At 53.1% G+C, this 14,264-nt stretch overlaps 1 protein-coding gene across 2 annotated transcripts in view; it reads left to right on the top strand.

Moving 5' to 3' along the window:
- Positions 1–14,264, top strand: part of AHRR (aryl hydrocarbon receptor repressor) — an 84,642-nt gene that overhangs the window by 17,320 nt on the left and 53,058 nt on the right. The window lies entirely within an intron of this gene.

The raw sequence follows: 14,264 nt of genomic DNA, 5'->3' as shown, positions 1-14,264 counted from the left end.
TGTGTCCAGCTGGGTCTCACCTGTGCCCACCTGTGTCAGCTCAGTCTTACCTGTGCCTGGCTGGGTCTCATCTGGGTCCCACCCTGTTTTGCTGGGAGGGGCTGGTTTGCACCCCTTGTCCTGGGTGATCATTTGGCAGAGGATTTGCTGGATGTTGACAAGGCAGAGCAGCTTTGGAAAGGGAAGGGGCTGGCCTCCCTCTTCTCAGCCTCACTCGCTCTGGGGGTTTTGAGGCTTCCCCACAACGCTGGGCTCCAGGTGGATCCACTTCGCAGGGGAGCAAGACCAGGGCTGAGCTCAGGAGCTCAGTTGTGCAGGACAAGTGTGCTCTTCCAGGTTCTGGTATGATGGAGAGGTTGCAAGAGTCATTCGAGATGTGGCGGGTACCAGGACAGATCGAGGGCACGGTCCCCAAACTTGCCTCCAAAAAGCATCCTGTTATAGTTGGAGCCATTGGACTAAGTCCACCCCAGCTTCCATATGACCTGTCTGGACAGCTCAGGCCAGACAGGGGACTGCCGAGGGTGGTTTGTCAGTTCGCCCTTCTCCCACTGACACACTCATGCAGAGGGGACCTCCCAGTGGGAGATTGGGAGGGGACTGGTCACTTCCTGGGTCCAGCTGTGCCCAGCTAGCCAGCTAGGCGGGGGTTGGCTTGAGTTCAGACGGCTGTCCCAGTGTCCACCTGAATGCCTGGTTCTTAACCAGAAGCAGAGTGATATTCCCACCGTACCGCTGGTCCCACTCCCTCCCCTGATACGGTCAGACCCCCTTCACCGGGCCAGAGCCTTTGCGGCCGACTGGCTGACGCCTGTGCTGCAGGTCGGTCAGTCTCGCGGCTCACAACTTGTTTTGACTGTCAGGTTTGGGTGAAACAACAGCCTTGATTTCTCTGTCACACCTTTTCTACCGAGGATTCCAAGGTTTGAATCCCCCTCAAGCTGTATGTTTTAGGGGAAATCTAAAAACCGAATTCATTTCCACTGTGTAGTTAGAAAAAAGTCAAGCTATAAAAATTGGATCTTAATCTGTGCTTCCTGACTCAGAAGCGGATGAGCTGATTTCATTAGAGTGCCCATAAAAAGTCACCTTCAGGAAGGTCGTGCGCAGGCAGCTCAGCCTCACAGGGTGATGACGGCTGAAACTTCGCTTTCAGTGTTTACTTTAGTGCTCTCATGGATTTTTAAAAGGCAGTGGGTTTATTTTATTTATTTCTTTCATTTTTGCATAGAGCACAGCGCCAGCACTTCTAAAAACCTTCTGCTCGTACACAAGAGTGGGATTTTCTGCTCTTGAATAGTTGACTTCCAAGGGGAGAGACAGGGGGCTGTAGAGAGGCATAGCGGACCCCCGAAGTGGAGCTGGAGCGGAGCTGGGTTCCCTCCAGGGTGTGCGACCCCAGGATGGAGGGCCAGAGAAGCCCCGGAGTCCTTTTCTTAGGCCTGGTGGTCTGTCAGGGTCACCCTCCCTGAGCAGATGCACCACAGGGTCAGCTCTTTCCCAGAGACTCAACTCGCTGGGTCTGAGGACGAGCTTGTGGAGTGGAGAGCCAGCGTGCGCAGGTGCCAGGGTGGGGGGTGGGATCCAGGTCCACCCATGAGTCACGCAGACGGGAGTGCTGATTGGCCACCCAGATGTGCCAGAGGGAGGGGAACAGTCTCCACCCACAAAACTGAGTGGGAGGGAAGGATGGAGCAGCGCAGTTCACTCTCCATGAAAACCTGGGATTGTTCACGTGACAGAGATGCTGTCCCCACTTCTTCATGCACCCTCTGGTCATGTCTGAGGCTCCCGTCCCTTTGCATTCTCTGTGCTCAGCCTGTGGGACCCAATTCCACACACGCCTGCCCTGGAGCCCTGCCCGGTAGATCCCGGCCACCCTGCTTGCCTTGCTAGACAGGTCTGCCTGCCCCCACCATGGGCAGGTCTGGAAGCCCTCACATTGAGGTGGACCCGGAGCATCCACGCAGGATGCCATGCTCCTTAGCACGTCAGAGGTGAAGTGCTCCTTGAGACGTTAATGATCTTGAAACCCAGGACCGATGTGTATACAGTTGTTAAGCTAAATTGTACCAATTTTCCACTTTTACTAGAGAGTTATCCTTCTCTTGATGAGCCCTGTTACGGACTGAATGTTTGTGTACCACAGTTACACACATCGAGGCCTGACCCCAGTGTGGCTGTGTTTGGAGATGAGGTCTCTAAGGAGGTGATTAAGGTTAAATGAGGTCATCCGGTGGGGCCCTGACCCCAGAGGATTAGTGTCCTGATGGGGGGAGACACCGTAGAGCTCTCTGCCTCTCCCCCTGCCTGGTGTAGAGGCAGCATCTCTAAGCTGGGAAAGAGCCCTCACAGGGACTGAGTCTGCCGGCTCCCTGACCATGGACTTGAGAGAAAATAGGTCTCTGTTGTTTAAGCCGCGCGTGTGGTGTTTCCTTAAAGCAGCCGAGCAGCTGAGACAAGCCCTTTGGTGTGGCAGGAGGTGGGGACCTGCCTTCTCTGCTCTGTGTGCAGCGTTGGGTGGACTCGTCCCCACGTGGGACATGGCTGTGGTCGCTACCAGATTCACTGTCGGCAGTTTGCTGCGGGAGCCTCGTCATTCCCCTTCCCCTCCATCACTGACACTTTCCGGAAGATGCTCCCCCTGGGGTCATTTCCAGCAAAGACACACTCATTTTGCATCATTTGAGGGCATCCAGGATTGATAGCTGGCCCAGCCCTTGCTTCCAGCCTCTGAGCCCCAGGACAGGCCTGCACAGTCATCTTGCGGAAAGGTCACTCAATTATTTCACGTGCTTGTTTTATTTTTCCTGCCATCTTGTAATTACTCCCAAAAGATAAATCTGGGCAGGAGGAGGGGCAGCCCTTGCTGGCTCCTCTTTCGTTTACTCACTGGCTCCTGGTACCTGCATCTGCCCAGGACATGTCTACTCGGGGTCAACCAAAAACTGCTCTTTTTCTCTTGCTGCCCCAGCAAACCTCCTTTGAGGGCTGGCTCCCCCTCTGCCCCTGGGAGAACCGGGGCAGGACTTTTCTGGTCCTTCCAGGAGATTCAGCCCCCGGCAGGCTGAGCCTGCTATGGGTATGATCAGTCCAGTGAAACACTTAAAACTCTGGAAGTCTTTCAAGTGTGAACTTTCTCCCACCCTCCCCTGGGGCTCCAGCAGGCGGGAGGCTGGGTCAGGTCCGCTGCTTCTCCCTGTGGTCCTGCAGCTGTGGTTTCTGACTCTTTCACGTGAGAGCGGCAGCAGGGAGAAGAGGTGAGGTTGGGAGCTGCACCACGCAGCCACACTGCCATGAGCTGGCACACAGGCTTGGCAGGGGGTCCATGGGAACTCTTGGGTGTGTTCATGGTTTCTTGAGAGACCACAAACCTGGGGGTCTGCCTGCCTCAGTTGGCCAATACAGGCAATCCATCCTCTCCAGCTGGTCCCTTGTGTGTCCTTCCTCAGCCCAGGTGTCAGTGGGTACCACTAGCCTCTTTTGCCAAGGCCTCTTCTCAGGCCTCCAGGCACCCTCCTGGGAAGACATGAGACATCCCAGGCCCATGTTTGGGTGTTGTCGCCCCACCTGCTCCACAGGAAGTGTGCACCTTCAACCCACCAGTTTGGCAGTAGTACTTCCCAGGTGCAGCACAGCTGCCTACCTGGAGCCACCGGGTGCAACCTTTGGATTTCTCAAGTGTGGAGAGACATCAGACTTCAGTGCCACCACCAGCCCCAGGAAGCACACAGCAGGCCTTCGCAGGGGTCCTTGTGAAGCCCCTCCCAGCAAGCATGAGGTGAGGAGAGAAAGCCCCTCACTCCTCTCCTAGTGCAGGTGGGGACGTGGGACTCACTGCACAGCCTCTCCAAGGAAGCCCTCCCCCTGGCCTTGACCGCTCTCATCTGGTATCTCCTTTGCAACCCTGCCTAGGTCACCTGGAGTCTCACCTTGGGACTCAGGTGTAGTTGAAACCTGTTGTCTTGGGGCTTTGGCCAAAATTCAGACTGAAAGGGTTCCACATTAACAAGCTGTTATAATGCAAGTAAACAGAGGACGCCACGGTGCCCCTCCTGGAATTAGAGGCCAGTGGGGAAGATGTGCTGCCACTGTATAGTCTCTTCCATTTCCAGCAGCACAGCAGATGAGTGGCCAGTCAGCCCTCCTGATATAACAGCCAAAAATGCAAGATAAAATATCCGAGACCTGTCATAATATACCAATGAGCCGGCAGGAAATTAAAGAACACTCAGAGACCAAAAACCAAGAAGCTGAGAACCCAAGAGAACCTTATTAAAGGAAGTTTTAAAGGGTGCACTTCACACAGATGGAAGGAAATTCCAGGTGGAATATTTGAGACGCAAGAAAGAATGGAGAACAAGAAGGTGGTGACTATATGGTAAATCAAAGCACACACTGATGGTATAATCAATAATAATGATATATTATAAGAACAAAAGAAGAGAAGTTCCTCATCACAGTAGCATATGCATTTAGAGGGGGGACTTGAGTTGAAGAGTTTAGCGGGTCTTGTGTTACTTACCTTTACAGACTGATCAGCTAATTCATAATAAAATAATTATCAGGACAAGAGAAATGGAGTTTAACTTTCAAACTAGTGGAGAGAAAAAAGTGGAACAAGAAAATGTAATCAAAAGGAAAAAGGCAAGAGAAGAGAAAAAAGAAACATGAAAAGGGTGGAACAAATAGAAAGCACAAAGTTCCAAACATGTTGCTAATTACAGTAAACATAAGTGCACGTAACATGCCAAGAGGAGATGAGGACCATTGGAGTGGGTACTGCATCTGTTCACAAAAGGTACAGAAAGGGTGAAAGTGAAAGGACGGGAAAAGATATATTGGAAAAACACGAACTGAAAGAAATATGATGCTGCCATATTCATGTCAAAAAGTTGATTTTGGGGTAAAACCAGTACAGGAGACCATGAGAGAGTGTCCCCACATGAAGATTAAAAAAAATCATCTCATCAAGCAGATAAAATAATTTTAAATTTGTGTGCTTCTAATAATATAACCTCAAAATATAAAACAAATATTGTCAGAACTATCAGGGAAATTACATGAATTCATCATCAGAGAGAAAGATTTTACGTAATTTTCCCAGTATTTAATAGATCAAATAAATAAAAATCAGTAAAGATTATAGGAGATTTGAACAATGCAAAAAAAGGGTTAATGTAATGGACATACATAAAAAACTATACTCTGGGGCCCAGCCCTGTGGCCAAGTGGTTGAGTTCACATGCTCCACTTTCGTGGCCCAGGGTCTCGCAGATTTGGATCCTGGGCATGGACGTGGCACTCATCAGGCCATGCTGAGGTGGCGTCCCACACAGCACAACCAGAAGGACCTACAACTAGAATATACAACTGTGTACTGGGGGGCTTTGGAGAGAAGAAGAAGAAGAAAAACTATTGGCAACAGATGTTTGCTCAGGTGCCAATCTTAAAAAAAAAAAGATCATGTGTACATTTTTTAAAAGAACTATACTCTGAAACTACAGAATTCACATCTTTTCAGGCCCACGTGGAACTTGTAAATATATTGAAAACAAATTGGTCAATAAAGCAAGTCTCAATAAATTTCAGAAGACAAAATCATGAAGAATGAATCATAAGACATCAGTGCAATTAAGCTGGAAATCAGTAATGAATAGATGACTTGAAACCCTTATATCTGTAAATAAACACACTTGTAATTAACTCATAGATCAAAGAAGAAAACATGATGGAATTTTGAAAATATTTACAAATCAAAATGTGTGGGATGCAGCTAACACAGTACTTAGAAATAAATGACCTTAAGTGTTTATATAAAAGAAGAAAGCCTGAAAATTAATGAACTAAGCATTCAGTTTAGTAGTCTTAATAAAGAAAAGCAAAATAAACAAGAAGAGAGTCAAAAAATGGAAATAATAAAGGGGAATATCTTGGTGAAATAGAAAAGAAACAGACACTAGGGTTCCTTTAAAAGGATAAAACTTACAAAGATCTGGTGAGACCGAGCAAGGAAAAAAGAGTAAATAGTGTTAGGTATATAAAAGGAGCACAATTATAGATGCTGCAGATATTTAAGAGAGAATTTGAGGCTATTATGAACAAATTTATGCCAATAAATTTGAAAACATAAATGAACACATTCTAGAAATATAGCTTATTAAAACTGGCTCAAGAAGTGTAAAACCTGCATAGTCATATGACCATGAAAGAAGGTGAATCAGAGCCAGCCCTGAGGGCCTCACGGTTAAGCTTCGAGCTCTCACTGCCTCAGTGGCCCAGGTTCACTTCCTCGTGCTGGAGCCACACCACTTGTCTGTCAGTTGCCATGCTGTGGCGGCGACTCATGTAGAAGAACTAGAAACACTTACAACCAGGATATACAACCATGCACTGGGGCTTTGAGGAGGGGCGAAGAAGAGGAAGATTGGCAACAGATGTTCGCTCAGGGCGAATCTTTCCCTGCAGAAAGACAGAAGTTGAATCAGTAGTTAAAAATCCTCCCACGGAGAAAATCTAGGCCCAGACAGTTTCAAAGCTATTTCTTGTAAGTATTACAGGAAAAATCATTCCACTCTGTACTGAATCCTGTGGTGTTACATTGGAACTGGAGGTACTGGTGTGAACTCACGTTCTGCTCATATGTGTGAGTAAGTGTGTGTGTGTTTCCTAGCCTTGTCTGTGGCGGGCTGGGAGCAGTGACACATGGCACAGTGAGCACGACTTCCATGCTGATCTAGCTTTCTAGACACTGTTCACCATGAAAAAGAACCAGGGCTTTCTGGCCTCCTCCAGAGTTGGAGCAGGGAAAGTACAAAACTTGCTCAGCACATTTGTGCTGGAAAGCAAGGCAGTGCTCAGAGTGATGGGGCCTTGTCATAGGACACAGAGCCATCCCGAAGGGGCTCCCACAGGCCAAGGCTGGGACGTGTTCAGCCTAAAATGAGTAAGGATAGTAATGGATCATAACCCACTGGATAGAATAGGATCCCATAAGTCTACACTGATGTGAATGAATGAATGAATGAATAAGTGAATAGGATTCCGTAAGTCCACACTGATGTGAATGAATGAATGAATGAATAAGTGAATAGTAAGAGAAAGTTCTTCCTCACCATAGACTGCTAACTCATACGGACAGGAGAGAGCATTATCGATGGACGACTGTTGACAGAGGAGGTGGTAATAATTGGTGCAAGAAGCATCAATGGATGCTGAAATCAGTGGATAAAAATGGGGTGAGAAATGGGAGTTTTGTGGTCTTAAACTATCTCCCAACAAAATATATACTAATTACAAAGGGAAAAGACTTAGAGTAGAGAAACCCAGCACACACCATCCTAAGTGATCAAATTTGAGCCCACAATAATGGGATAAAGTGACACCACGTGCCACGCACAGGATGCACGAGAAGAACGTGGTCACTTTTGTGATGTTCCGGCTGAAGATGAATAACCTTGAACTAATCATGAGGACCCACCAGACAAACCCAGACTGTGGGCAGTCTGCAAAGTAACTTGCTGTAATCTTCAAGGTCAATGGGGAGAGACTGCAGAGCCTTGGCCTTTCTGATGGGAGGGGAGCAGAGCAGCAGGCACATGTGACCCAGGGCCAGAGCCCTGGCTCAGAGGATGCAGGTGGGACTGTCAGTGGAGCTGCAGTGGTCTCTGGGCAGAGGGTGTTTGGGTGCTTTGTGCTGTTCTTACAGCTTTTCTGTAAGCCTCACGTTGTCTCAAAGTAAGACAGAAATGAACAGAAGAGGAACAAAAGGAAACTGAAGCTGGAAAGTCTCTGCGGTGTGAACTGCAGCGGCTCTGAGGGGCTGGAAGGGAGAGAGGTCCCCAGGGGGGCAGAGGGAGCGAGCAGGGGCATGGCGCCTGCAGTGTGGGGAGCCTGGCGTGCGTGGAAGGCTTGTGAGGCAGGCCACGTGTGAATCTCCTAGGGCACTTGGCATTTTCGCGCACCCAGGCCTCCTGTGGAGAAATAGAAGAATGGCCTGCATTTGCCTCGCCGTGGCTGGGCTGGCGGGCTGGAGGCAGGTGGCAGTGGGCTGCCGGGACTGGGATGTAGCGTCGGCAGGACAGGTGCCGTGGAGCTCGAGGAGTGGTCACTTGAGGCTGCTCCCCTGATGGCCCAGCACACCTGCAGTTTCCTTGAGCCTGGTCCCTGCTGGTCCCTCAGTTTTTTCCCGGCCTTTCCTCAGCCTCCCTGCACGCTGGCAGCATCACCACCTGCCGGAACCCTGACAGAGCCTCTGCCGCCCGCTCTTGTTCTCCTCAGCACTGAGCCGCGTGTCTCCGGTCCTGTCCATCCCATTCTCCGTGGACAGCCCAATACAGGGGTTGGCAATACGGATGCTGAAGAAATGAATGACTGCAGTAGCGAATGAACAGTCCTGTAGGGGCCCATGCACCTGGGCAGCATGGGGCAGGAGGCCCTCCACCCAGTGCTTTCCACTCAGTTCAGTCTGTATCTGTGGACCGTGAATTATCAGACCAAGCCTCTGATGAGAACTGGTCACCTCTGGACATGTGAGTGATTCCTGTGAGGAAATGGAAGGCGGTGACTGACAGGCAACTCCAAGTCGGGGTTGTTAGCAAATTTGAGGTTATGTAACTGGAAGCTTCTTTATAAATTTACTTATAAATTCATTAATTATACACCGATCAGATATGCTCTGACGGCCGAGTGGGCACTACGCCAAAGCACGGGCCGCTGGGCCCGCAGGTGGGTAGCCCGGGACCATCATCAGCCAGGACTGCTACTAAAGATGGTCAGCGTGTCCCCTCCGAGGCTCTGTCCTGTCTGGACTCACCGGGTGCCAGTGTAGGGGTCCTGCTTGCATATCTTTACACCTGCACCCAGAGCAGTTATTAACTGTATAAATATTTGACTTTTTAAAAGTATCAGCACACTATTTTGCAGGGGGCTTGTTTTGTTTTACATCGTGTTTCTTGAACCCTGGACGTGGCCTGGCGTACTTTCCTTCTGTTGTACTGAAACTGGACAAAAACGCCAAATAGTTGGCTTGTTCCAGATGTTCCACATCACAAAGAGAATATGGATCCGCAATGCGTATAAATAGTATTCCTTTTTCTTTTTCTTCCCAGAGAGCTGTTTCTGGTTGCCTCTTGCCTGTGACATGGGGATTAGAGGAAAGGGCGCCTTGCCTCTACAGGGGTCTGTGTGACCCAAGTTACCGCATGGCCCTCTTGGCGCCTGAGATGAGTGACCTCACACAGTGGCTGGAAACGCATTCTCTTGACCAGAGAGACACACACGCAGCTGCCACTTCCCCATCATCACTGGCTCTGAGGAAATGCAGTTTTTGTGGCTCTTTTGAGCAGTATTGACATGTCACATCTCCAAAGTTCGCTGGTGCATTTTGGAGGATACAGAAATTCTCTCGGTAGATATCAACAACTTGATGCAATATTCATCTTGGAATGAGCTCTCATTTCCGAAATGCAGTGCTTGCGTGAAATGAGCGTATATTTACACCCCTGATGGGTTTTCTTGCCCACGGGAACTTGGGGCCTTGAACAGCAGTGTAATCTTTCTCTCCACCCCTCTAGCTGTAAGGGTGTTGGAAGGACACACACCTACCCCAGTATCCACCTGCCACAGCCCTCTCCTCCCCTGAGTGCACCGCACATGCTGTTCAATACGCCCCGCCCACACTGTGTGTCGGAAGCATCCTGCCAAAGGAATCAGACTCACCCATTCATTGTCCTAACCCCGACACATTGTGTTCACACACACTGAATGTTCACACACACCCAGTGCTGACACAACCCTCACACACAGTGTTCACATCCCCTCACACGCACAGCGTTTGCACACACCCTCACCCACACAATGTTCACACAACCCTCACACACAGTGTTCACATCCCCTCACACACAGCATTTGCACACACCCTCACCCATACAGTGTTCACATCCCCTCACACACACGTTCACACAACCCTCACACACACAGTGTTCACATCCCCTCACATGCACAGTGTTCACACATACCCTGCTGTTTACTCCCCCTCCACCCACCCATCTGCCTACTGTCTTACCTGTTGCGCCCACCTGGCTGGCTAATACAAGGATTAGGGGATGTAATGCCCACCTGTGGCGAGCCCCACCATGGGGGCCCCTGTGTATGGTTGTGTAATTAGCCTTCTGAGTCACAGGAGGGGCCCCTGCCTGAGGGGCAGGGTGGTGGGGCTGCCAGCCACGGGGGCAGTGGGGGTGTGGCTAGGAGGGCAGAAGGCCAGGGAGGGGGAGGCCTCTGGCTCGCTCCCCCATCCCCCCCCCACCCCGGGCTGTCCCTCTGGAGTCTCCTCTGGGCCAGGCCTTGGTATGTATATTTGATGTTCATCTTCCAAACACAAAACAAGGAGTTTATCTTTCACTTCTTGAAAAGTGAAAGGAGGAATAGTTTGAATGTTTGAAAACTGTGAGGTGGAAGTCCACTAATTTGATGTCAAAATTGCAGAGGGGTTTGTAGACACAGTTGGGATGGGGAGCAGGGATCAGAGGTGGAGCACTTGGCCCCTCTGTGGAGCTTACCACCCTCCTGCGTGCCTCGCTCGCCTGGGACACCTTCCATCCCTCCCCCGACACTCCCTCCCCTGGAGCACCCTCCCACCATCTCTCCCTCCATCCTTCCATCCCTCCCTCCCCTCCCTCACCTGGAACACCCTCCCTCCATCCCTCCCTCCATTCCCCCTTCCACCCTCCCTCCCCCGCTCCCCTGGAGTACCCTCCCACCAGCCCTCCCTCCATCCCTCCTTTCATCTCTCCTTCCATCCCTCCCTCCCCTGGAGCACCTGCTCTCTCTCCCTCCTCTGAACCCCCTCCCTCTCTTCCCTGGAGTGCCGCCTGCCCTCCCTGCCAGGCCCTGGTCATTTGCTCCCCTTAGTCCAACTGTACTGCGCTGTATGGGACCCACAAAGATGCTCAGGTGTCATGGAGAGTGGGTGTCAGGAGAGGTGGGCAGACTCCTCAGGGTGTCATCAACTCCTGGACTCGGGTGGCCTCTGGGCTCCTGGAGAAGTGTCTCCAGGGTCACCCAGAGGAGGGCCTGGCACTGGGAGCAAATGAGTGATCAGCTGAAGCGGCTGGCCTCTGGTGGATCCTTCATGACCTGGACCTCTCAGTCTCAGGTGGCAGCCCAGCCCCCCGGTGGCGTGACGAGGGGGCCCGCAAGGGAAGGTGTACACACTCCCATCCAGGGCACAGGCCGCCAGGGACCCTGCCCCACTAGACTTGAAAGACACGGCATGTGGTCCTGTGGTCTAACCTGGACACTCTGGTAACCGCCTGTCTTAGCCAATGTGGTGCTGTAACCAGTGCCACAGGTGGGCTGATAAACCCCAGGCATTTGTTCTCATGTCTGGAGGCTGGGGTCCAGGCTCAGGCGCCAGCACCGTCAGGCTCTGTGAGGGCCTCTTCTGGGCTGCAGATGGCCACCCTCGCCTGTGTCCTCTTGGGGCGGAAGGGGCGAGGGAGCTCTCTGGCCTCTTTTTATAAGGGCGCTAACCCCATTCCTGAGGGCTCCACCCTTATGACCTATCACCTCCTAACACCATCACCTTGGGGGTAGGATTTCAATGTTTGAATTTGGGGGGACGCAGACATCAGTCCATTTTTAACACTGCCTCGCTGTGGGCGGTGCTGAGCTAGCAGCTATAGGGCATGGGAAGCAGTGCATGAGGACACTCACTGCCCGGGCACCTGCTGCCGGGCCCCACGAAGCAGGGCAGGGGTGTGGCCTTCTTGCACCCTCACAACAGCCCCACCCCATCTCACAGGGAAGCTGAGGCTCCCAGGACCCCCATCTGCTAAGCATGACTCCTAGGGGGTCTGGGCTGAACGAGAAGTGGGCAGAAACAGGAGGCAGTCTGCTCCTTGGGGTCCCCGGGCTCCAAGCCCACTCGTTCCCCCTCTACCCCTGACCCCACACAGCGCGGGGAAGAGCAGAGCAGAGCTGTGGTCACTCTAGCTGCCTGCAGAGGGGCATGCAGGCCAGTGTGGATGCGGCTCTGAACTGGGAGGGTGTGGGGCAGAAGGCTGAGCCCGTGGGCCAGCACGCTGCTGGACCAGGCTGGAGGAGGGAACCAGTCGGATGAGACCTGTGGGTGCTGCCCAGAGCATGGAGGTTGGGACAGTGTGGAGCCCTGGGGTTCTCGGCTCAACACTGAAATGCTGACAGGTTTTACCAGGCATGTGTTCTGCTCCAAAAAGGGGCCGGTCTGTGGACGTGCACCTGTCCACTCCAGGAACTGCATCTGGCCAGAATCAGGGTTTCAGTCCAGCCTCCTCTGGGGCCCTTGGTTTCTCTCTCAGTCACACTGGATGGCAGAAGTCCTGTACCCAAACCCCTGGACAGCCCCATGCATCCACATCCAGTGCATCCCACATCCTGGCCTCACCTGTCCTGGCTCACCTGTCCTGACTGCTGAAGAGTTGGCTTCACCTGAACTGGAAGCAAAGTGGGTGCCACCTTCTGGGCATCACAGCACCATCCAGAGGCAGGGATGGGGGAGTCCTCCGGTCTCTCCTCCACCAGGAGCACTTGGCATCTCTCATTGGCCACATGGCTGCATGTGTGGCATCTTCACAGGGACATCCACTGTCTCCTTGATAATTCTTCAACCTCTCTCTGTTCCAAACCAACCTTTTCAGGGATGCAAGAAATCATGAAGTGGGAGAAAGGCTGGTTCTGGTTAATTCTACATCTAGTTGGTGGTGAGCTTGGACTGGGCAGTGAGAATCTCAAGTGTGGCTGAAGTTCTGGGGGCTGTTGGGTGACTCAGTGAGGGAGTGAGCTGTAAGGACAGAGGCCGGCCCAGGCTTCTGTGAGGATTCACGGTGAGTTGCGTGAGCCGGGGAGTCCTGAACATTTCTCCAAGTGGGCAGTCCCAGCCTCCTCTTCCTGCCATGCGGCTCTGGGCTGTCTGATAGAATCAGATGCCAAATGCCAGCCCAGGCTCTACCCAGGGTGAGGACCACTTCTACGGGACCAGGGGTCTTCGAGGCCCCCTAACCTCTCACCTGCCCCTCAGAGGCCAGGCTGGGGTGGAGGAGGACTGGGGTGGGGCCAATCCTGGTGGCTTGGCCTCCTCTCTGCATACAGGGCAGGGCCAGCAGGTGGGGACAGTGGGTCACGAGGGGCCCGGGGCGCTTGGACGCGGATGGGCCTCTCAATCCCCGCCTGGCCTTGCAGGGAGCTCCTTGTGCCCTGGGCCTTGGGGCACCTCTTGTCTCTGGAATGTCCCTCCTTGCCACCTCCTCACCAAGCCATGGGGGACCACCAAGACTCTCTCCACACCTTTACCAACTCCCCAAAAGGACACCCCCGTACCTGCTCCTTGCCAGCCTTTCTCCCTGACCTGTTACCACAAAAAATTAGGTACAGATCAAAGGGTGGACACCAGGAACCACAGAGGTGGGCTTGTCCCTGTCACAGAGGAGACCTGGCACAGAGAGGCCCAGGGCACGCCCCGTGGTGGGGCTGTGTCTGACTGCAGGGGCCTCCCAGAGGTGGCGGCCCCTCCCACTGCCCTCTCCAGTGGGCTCCCTCCCAGGTCAGACACTCAGTGAGAGGAGTAGGAGTCCAGGGAGAAGGGAGGAGGGTACCCCAGGAGAAAACCCTGAGACGGCAGCAGACTCAGTGTAGAGCTGAGGGGGAGCTGCTGGAGGGGCCCTGGGGGCTCCTCTGCCTCCTGAGATGCCGCCCCCATGGCCCTGTGGCTGTGTCATCGCCTTCACCCACGAATAAGAGGAATGACCTGGTGAGCCCCCAGACCCTGGCTGTGCGCCCCACTCTACTGGAGTTGGTCACCCGTTTCAGCATCCTGAGACCCCTGAATTGAGGGACCTGGGAATTGAGGGGGCCGGCGCCTTCAGCTCAGATGGATTTTCCGGAAAGCCGCCCCCACCGCTGCTCGGCCCTGCAGGACGGTCTCCCGGCGCGTTTGGTTTCCCCGGCTTGCCACAGGCCTGGGGGTGGGGCACGCCGGCCGCCCTGCTCGCACGCGAGGCCCTGGCCAGGGTCCAGGCGGCTGTCACTGCGGCTGAGGCCCCATCGCGTGACAGGAGCCCCGCCGGGCGTGCCCGCCGGAATGCGGCTGCGGAGGAGGGAAGTGGGGGTGCGGGGGCACGCGATGCTGGGGCGCCAGTGTCCGGGTGCAGGGACCTGTCGGGGAGGGGAGAGAAGTTAAAAGGGGGTCCAGGGACACGATGCTGGGGGGCGGGTGTCCGGGTGTA

The sequence above is a fragment of the Equus quagga genome, chromosome 9 (assembly GCF_021613505.1).
Source record: "Equus quagga isolate Etosha38 chromosome 9, UCLA_HA_Equagga_1.0, whole genome shotgun sequence".
NCBI classification, from domain to species: Eukaryota; Metazoa; Chordata; class Mammalia; order Perissodactyla; family Equidae; genus Equus; species Equus quagga.
The sequence above is the reverse complement of the archived record's forward strand: the minus strand, read 5'-3'. Positions and strand labels throughout refer to the sequence as shown.